Source organism: Camellia sinensis, chromosome 10, assembly GCF_055761805.1.
Source record: "Camellia sinensis isolate YWXY chromosome 10, ASM5576180v1, whole genome shotgun sequence".
NCBI lineage: Eukaryota > Viridiplantae > Streptophyta > Magnoliopsida > Ericales > Theaceae > Camellia > Camellia sinensis.
In genome coordinates, this window is record NC_138970.1 from 44,136,213 (window position 1) to 44,144,662 (window position 8,450).

Here is an 8,450-nt window from a genome sequence, read left to right on the forward strand (position 1 = left end):
AAGAGGTTGGCTGAAAAAACCAACACTTACTTCTCTTCAGCCGAGATCAGGATCTAGGCTGAAGAGGTTTGGCAGGAATAACCAAACACTTGGCTCTAGGTTGGTAGGAATAACCAACATTGAGCTCTCTTTAGCCAAGATCAGGATCTAGGCTGAAGAGGTTGGCTGGAAAAACTAACACTTCTCTTCAGCTGAGATCAGGATCTAGGCTGACGAGGTTTGACAGGAATAACCAAACACTTGGCTCTAGGTTGACAGGAATAACCAACACTGAGCTCTCTTCAGCCAAGATTAGGATCTAGGCTGAAGAGGTTGGCTGGAAAAACCAACACTTACTTCTCTTCAGCCGAGATCAGGATCTAGGCTGAAGAGGTTGGCTAGAATAACCAACTTTAAGTACTATTCAGCCGAGATCAGGATCTAGGCTGTAGAGTGGTTGGCTGGAATAACCAACTTTAAGTACTCTTCAGTCGAGATAAGGATCTAGGCTGAAGAGTGGTTGGATGAAATAACCAACTTTAAGTACTCTTAGCCGAGATAAGGATTTAGGCTGAAGAGTGGTTGGCTGGAATAACCAACTTTAAGTACTCTTCAGTCGAGATAAGGATCTAAGCTGAAGAGTGGTTGGCTGGAAAAACCAACTTTAAGTACTCTTCAGTCGAGATAAGGATTTAGGCTGAAGAGTGGTTGGCTGGAATAACTAACTTTGGGTACCTTTCAGCCAAAATAAGGATCTTGGCTGAAGAAACACGGCAGGTCTGAACAAACAGATTATAATGTTCCAAGACCGAGATAATAATCTCGGCGAGAACAGAAAAAGGTAAAATTGAATACAAATTACAGTTGAAAAATAAGTACATGTATGGAACAGACCGAACAAAAAGAATAAGATTTTCATTCGAAATTCAAGTCAAAGTTACAAGAAGTGGGACTTTAGCTCGGTTACACATTCTTTCCAAGAGTAAAAAGAAGAAAATACAGGATCAAGCAAAAAGGTCGTCGAGATCCACATCCAGATCAACTCGAAGCCCGGTTTCAGCAGGTTGCTCGGTCACATTTTCAACCAAGTCTTCCACCGGTGGCTCCACTCGAGCTGACTGAACAACGGGATCATTGGCGACGACCGGGGCATTATTGGGTTCTAGGGACTCCTCTTCTTCTTCCTTAACTTGAAGAAATTTTTTCTGAATAGCGTTGGCATACTCCGCCATATAGCTCGGGATGAAGTGAGAAGGGGGATTCTAGAATACCTCAGTTTCTTCCCCTTGATCGAGCTTAAGGACGGCTGCCTTCCACCTACACTTGAAGAAAATGTCTTTGGCAGCTTCACACTGCAAGACGTATGTGGCTTCACCTTCCTTGTAACCGCGGTCTTCCACGTCCTCTATCTTCTTCTCAAGCTCGATTATCTCGGCGTTCTTCTTCCTCTCGACCTTAGCCAGCTCACGCAAATAGCGGTCCTTCAGCTCTGCCAATGCCTTTTGTTTATCCGCCTCTGCCGTATTTACTAGCCCGGTAAGTCAGGCGACTTCAGACTCAAGCCCGATCATTTTTTCCTTTGCCTCTTGTAGCTCGGCTGTCCTGGCGTTGGCATCTGCCATGGCCAACCGAGCTGTCTTACGAAGCTCCAAAACTCACTTGTGAGGGAGGTGGTTCTTTTTAAGGTCTACAAAGCAGGGAGAACAGTTATTAGTAAAACCGCGCTAATAGATGTACAAATTAGAAAGACAAGCAAAAAGAGAACTTACCAGCACCATTGGTTTTGTTGCCAAGAGAATGGCCTTCAGCTCAGTGAGATGGTCATGATGCTCCATATCAGCTGGAGGCATACGCTCTTGGCGAGGTTAAAAGCCAGCGAATGGTCTTTTTCTACGACAACTGAATCTGTGTTCGTTATGGCTCGGTTCTTATAGGTCACCTTTGGCACCCACTCTGAAGAGCCAGCCCGGTCAGAATGCTCTGGTTCTGGGCTCGGTCGGGTGGATTAGGGGAGCTTGGTATCGTCTTCATCAACAAGACGTTGCTCGATCACGGAGGTGCGAGCGTGCTTATTGGGCCGAGATGATGACAGTCGGGCTGTTGGAAGCGCTACCACGGCCTCTTGTGTTTGGCCAGTTTGTTGTACCACGGTTTGGTCCCCAACGGCTGATGCAGTTGTTTCGGTAATAAGGGCCCTAACTACTCTCTTCTTGGCCATTTCTTATTCCGCTGTTAATGGGATCAGATTGATTTGAGATAGTGTTGGATTTGGTTCTGGAGAGGGTTCTAGAAGGAAATCTATCACCCTGGTCTTCCTTCTACTACTGTATCTATATGTCGGTTCAAAGTTGAGTAGCTCGGCCCAACCTCGATCGCGGTACCGTAGTGCGGCGCGGAGTGCGTCTAGATTGTGGTAACTGTACTGCGACTTTAGATGGTCCAAGTCTGCATAAGGAAAAAAGCAACGGTTAGCACGGTGCGAAACTAATAAACAGAGTAAAAAACGCACGAAGCTAAAACCGCGGTATTCATACCAGCTACTCCCTTATTCCAGTTAATTCGGTCGCCTGGGATCTGGGCCTCCTGGTCTTCAAAGTTGCCTGAGACGCAGAAAAAATCATCATCATTTACATCTTTGTCTAGTGTATTTTAATTATTTTCTCTCGGCGGCGTCTTATTCTTAAGTAATACACCCAGCCGTCTTCATTCTGGCCGAGGGAGTATTGGTGAAATAGCTCGGCTAAACCGAGGTTGAGGCCAAGCCGGCGGTTTAGCTCGACGATGCCATTTATTATTCTGTACAAATTTGTAGAAAGCTGGGTAGGGCAAAGTCTTGTTTGTCTAAGGAATTCACAAAGAAGAGGCTGAACGGGAAAACGGAGACTAGCCTCTACAATGGATATGACGGAGAAAGGGACGAAGCCCGGTTTTCCCCAGGGAGTGGTGTCTAGTTCGGCTAAACTAAGATGAACATCATCAGGGATGTTGTAGTCCCTTCGGAACTCGGCTATAGCCCCTGGAGAGTTTACTAAAAATCTATATTTGCCCATGTGGACTTAAATTATGTATAATTTAGCCTGAAGTGCTAGCTCAGTGCTGAGATAACGTTGAGTATCTCGGTTGAACATACAAGGGAGTGCCTAGCCAACCTAGTCAGAGTCTGCAAAGTGGAGATGAGAAGTGTTAAGCCCAAATCGTTGGGTCGCGCTAAGTATAAAGGCAAAAATGATTGTAAAGCCTAGCTCGGTTATGTGGGATACTATCCATTCTTAGTTCGGTTGGAGCGAAGAATGTTAGCTCAGCAAAATGAAATGGAAGGTTCTTAGACTAATTGAAACCAAGGAGTGGCGTGAAGTTTTAGTTCAGTTATTGGGGAAGTTATCTAGTTTGGCTGGGTGCACACCTAAAAAGTTCCCTAGTTTGGTTGTACCTAAGCCTTGAGTTGCCCAAACAAGTTTTTAGCTTGGTCACACCACGATTCTAGATTCAAACTTCCTGTGTTTTTGAATCCAAAGGGTGTGTTCTTAAGCACGAACCTATGGTTTGGGGGTCTGGTTTTTGGTACTATCTGTTCTTACCCATTTCATCAAAACTACAGAGTGTGTTTGGTAGAATATATGAGTATATGCATCTATATTATATATATTCGAAAAGTGAACGAAGGAAAGAGAAGAGATTTGATCCACGTACCAGTTCTAGATGGAGGGCCTGAAGATTGAAACAGTACCAATAGAAAACACGAGCTTTGCAGATGCAGTGTTGAGAAAAAATGGAGGCTCAGAGGGTAGAGAGAGAAGATTGTGAATAGTGGTATGTTTGGTTCGAAGAGTAGGGTTTTTTGTGAAGAGCGTGAATTTGGATGGGACTATTCAAATTTTGCGAAGTATGTAGGCGGCGTGGCAGCTGTATTTGACCAATAAAAGCTAGCCACGTGTCCAAGAGAATCGTAAGTGATTCAGTTATGTAGTGACTGCAAAGACGTTTGGACCGGACAAATTAGTAGCCCGGTATCAATTTAGCTCAGTTGAAGGCCAATTTTAGCTCATCTGCTAAAAAGGTAATCCCAAATCATGCATGGCAGATGGAATTAAGGGGCAATTGAGAGGGAGTTTTTATGTGCATTAGAGCCGAGCTAGGCCCAGGTGTAGTGAGGGGCTGCTTTATGGGCCGGGGTAAAAAGGGCTTAGTGAAGTGGACCATAGTTTTAGCTCGGTCCAAGAGGTTACAGTCACCACGGTCGGAATGGGATAATTATCTCGGCCAAAGTATTTGGAGCCGAGATATTTGGGCGTCTTGTGGTAAACCTCGCCTTGTTAGCTCGGTCAAGACTTGCTATGGTTAGCTCTGTCTCAATAGCCAAAATCGAAGTACAAGTGAACAATAGCCGAGCTATGCAATACATGGGAAGGCACTTTATTGAGTATGACAAAGGGCTAATATTAGCTCGGTCATACTGTTATCCAACCGGGGTAAAACCATCTCACTTGGTTTAAGCCGTGAGGGGGGTGTCGAAGGATAAGTATTATCTTTCAGGAGTGTGATTCCTAAGAAGACTCTACATAGAGGAATAAGAGTCTTACTAGGATTGTGCCAGACGGAAGTTATAAAAGCTCACAACAGAACCTATGTAGAGGTAGCACAACTTTGATTCCCGAATACGCAGAGCTTTTATCTATTTGTCTATTTTGCTGACTTAAGTATCGGAGAGGTATCCGGCACACACCCGCCGGCTAGCTCACGTTTGTGTTTTCAGGGAGTAAAGCGACGATGTTTGGAGGAGTGCAAATTTGATCAACAAGATTATACGAGAAGATTATTTCGTGCTCGTACAGATGTAGTTCAAACCACCTAAATGAAGCCTTGATGTCTGAATGCATTGATTTGATCCCTCCACAGGATTTTGTTAGTAGTGAACCCAAAAAATCAGCCAGTGAATAGTTGTGAGTTCACCACGGGGTGTGTTTAATTGGATAGACTGAATAAAGGTGGATTAAAATTCATCAGATTTGAATACTGAGATTGTGAATCTCCCAGACTATTTGATTAGAATGGATGTGTATCCTGTATTTATTTTCTCATGGGATTAAATATCTAGAAATGACTATTTTTAGCGAATCTAATATTTGATTGGACTAGATAAGGATAAATTTTCAAAAGACTATTTTAACCTTGTAATTTATAATTTATATTTTTTATTTAATATATAATTTTAAATTTGTAATGTATAATTTATAATTTGACAACACAAAAATTTTAATTTATAAGGCCATAATTTATAATTTATTATTTTTAATTAAATTTAATTTATAATTTATATTTTTTATTTAATATATGATTTTAAATTAACAACACTAAAATAATTTTATTTACTATATAAATTTAATTTTTTAACAACACTAAAAAAATTTAATTGATAAGGACATAATTTTTAATTTATTATTTTTAATTAAATTAAATTTATAATTTATAATTTATATTTTGTACTTAATATATAATTTTAAATTAACAACACTAAAAAAGTAATTTTATTTAATATATAAATTTAATTTTTAACAACACTAAAAAAATAATTTATAAATGTTCAAAAGACTATTTTACCATTTTTTCAATTGTTTACTAAGTAATAGCATGAGGGTAAAATGGACATTTTACACATTAGTCCCATGAGATACCAATACCATGAAAATAATCCCTCTTCCCCACTCCCCACAGGATTGTTTATGGAGTCCAGCCAAACTCTATGTCTGGCAAACTAAAATTGCATCAAACGACAAACATCCCCTCCATTGAATAAGCAATCCGAACAGTAAATACTCACACCCCCCTCCCCCCTCAATCCCTTGAATCAAACACACCCTAAGTGCTAAACTGGAAAGTTGTGAAAGAGCTAATTTAGTTTAGTTTTTTTTTTTTTTTAGGTTAATTTAACTTAACTAAATTAGTTACGTTTGAAAAGAATTTTTGGTGTTTTTTTGTTTGAATGTGATGGTTGTGAAAGAAATAATTAAATAATTATAGTTTGAATGCGATATTTTGTCTGGTTGACTTATTTAGCCTATTTTGTTTTGTTTTGTTTTGTTTTTTTTTTTTTTTGTGTGCTTATTTAAGCCAAAAAAAAAAGTTGTTGCTAAACTACAAATTTGTCTTTTTATCAAAGGTTGGTTAAAAACAAATAATTTATAATTTATAATAAATTTTTAACTTTTTAATTAAAATATTTGGTTCCTAAACCTACCCTTAATAACGTTACAAATTCTTAATAAAAAATGATTGATTATTTAAACTGCAAAACATTTCAAGGGATGATTTAAGAAGGTTAAAAGTTAATTTTTTTTTTATTTTTTTATATATGAAAAATGTGAAAAATAATATGACTCAAAATGAATTAAAAATTAAATGGTAACCTTTTTTTTTCTTTCCCAAATGACCCCAAACACTATGGCGTGTTTTGAAAAATTGATAAAAATTTAATTTTTAAATTTTTTAATCTTTTTAGTGATTTTTTGACTTTACACCCTGTAGTACTCCCCACCTCACAGATTTTTAAAATTTGACACGCATCTCGTGTATTATAATGTAGACGAGTGCAATTCTTAAAGCCAACGAATCATCAATTTTATTCAAGATAACTAATATAGTTCCAATAATACTATACAAAGAAAAAAAAAACGTTATGTATAGAATGATGGATGTGTCTTGTTGTGGACCATTTATTTAAAAATAAATAAACTTTTGAGATTCATAATTTTAAGGGTAAATTATAATTTAACTTCCTGTAGTTTGGATAAAAAACACGGAGCTCTCTACAGTTTCATTTGTAACACTTAAACTCTCTATACTTCATACCAAAGTGTAATTTTCGATGGGACTGTTTGTTTAAACAGAACGTGTGTTGCATGACCATGAATAGTGAGTGGAGTAGTTTTTCCGCCCAAAAAGATATGACAAATGACCAAAACACCTTTATTGCCATATATACACACACAAAATGGTGTAGTGCAATGGGTGGGGATTAAAATTGGAGATGCATTTCTCGTTTTAGCTTTTGTATTGAAAATTCTGGATGGGGATTAAAGTTCTCCATGTTTTCTTTTCCCAACAAGATCTTAGAGATGTGTGCTGGCAAATGATTGGGCATTCTTTGCGGTGCCAACCTAGTTGGGATCGTGCGGTTATGCTTTGATGCTTTTTGCACTTCCTCTTCCTTTATTTGATATAATTCATTTGTATGTATGGCAATTATCATCAATAAATGACTATTTTTTGCTATTCAAAAAAAGAAAAAGAAAAAAAAGAGGAAGATCTTAGAGATAATAGTTTTGACAAGTCAAAAGACTATATCGAGGTGCAACATCTTCTTTCTTGGGGGTGGCCTTTGAAAGTTCACTTCTCTTTGGCATTTATTCCCAAATAAAACAGCCACTAGAGGTTTGTTTGAAAGCAAATTTATTTCCTGATGAAATTTCATATCAATTGCAATTGGAAACCCAGACTTAGCTTCTGCAGATTAATTTTTTGCTTCATTAATATTTATGATCAATTCTCTTTGCCTCTTTGTCTCTCTTTCTCTGGTCAGATGCAGGGAGGACTTCAAAGTAGTAAACCACAGCCCTCAGTAATAATTCCATCTGCAGCTATTAGTGGAGGGATTATCAGCTTTGTACTATGCCCATCAGAGCCGGTGAAGGTAAGTGAATCAGAGCATTCATGCACTGCAATTTTGTTTCCCATGTCATGCTTGTGACACTACTTTTCCAGTGTAGGATGCAAGTTCTAGGAACTGAGTCTTTGGTTCCCAAGTCCAGTAGATACAATGGTCCTCTTGATTGTGCCCTTAAAACTGTTAAAACTGAAGGGGTAAGAAAATCTATACTTGCTATCAAATTAGGAACCTAATGTGATTTGGAGCTAACAAACTACCTTTCCAGGTTATAGGAATTTTTCGAGGTGGTTTTACAACCTTATTAAGGAATCTATAGGAAATGCAGTCTTCTTTAGCACTTATGAGTCTGTCCATTATTACATGCATTTACAATTGAAAGATGCTTCTTCTAACCAGAACAACTTGACTGATGTAGGAGTTGGGATTATGAGTGGTGGTCTCAGTGGAATAACAGTGAGTTTTTTTTTTTTTTTAATTATTTTTAATGGAAAATGAGAAATAGCACTAAGTACTTCAATATCCTATCATATCTTTGAATTAAGGACTGTTATTTACCTGTTTTAAAGTGCTTCCGTTCCCCTTTCTTCGTACAATTTCTTTGGTTTGTTTGCATGTGTCAATTTGTTTGGATCTAAATTTTAGAGAAAGATATGTATTTGATGATGGTATGAGAGGTGTGTGGTTTACCATGGAATGAGAAAGAAGAAGAAGAAGAGTAAAAAAAATTTAAAGAAAAATCAGAGAATATTCTGGTTTGTAATAGCATTAAGAAGAAAATTAGGAAAATAAAGAAGGGTAATTTAGACTT

At 38.1% G+C, this 8,450-nt stretch overlaps 1 pseudogene; it reads left to right on the forward strand.

Moving 5' to 3' along the window:
* Nucleotides 1-3,678: 3,678 nt before the first annotated feature.
* LOC145800330 (mitochondrial arginine transporter BAC1-like) lies at nt 3,679-8,228 on the forward strand (annotated as a pseudogene).
* Nucleotides 8,229-8,450: the final 222 nt, after the last annotated feature.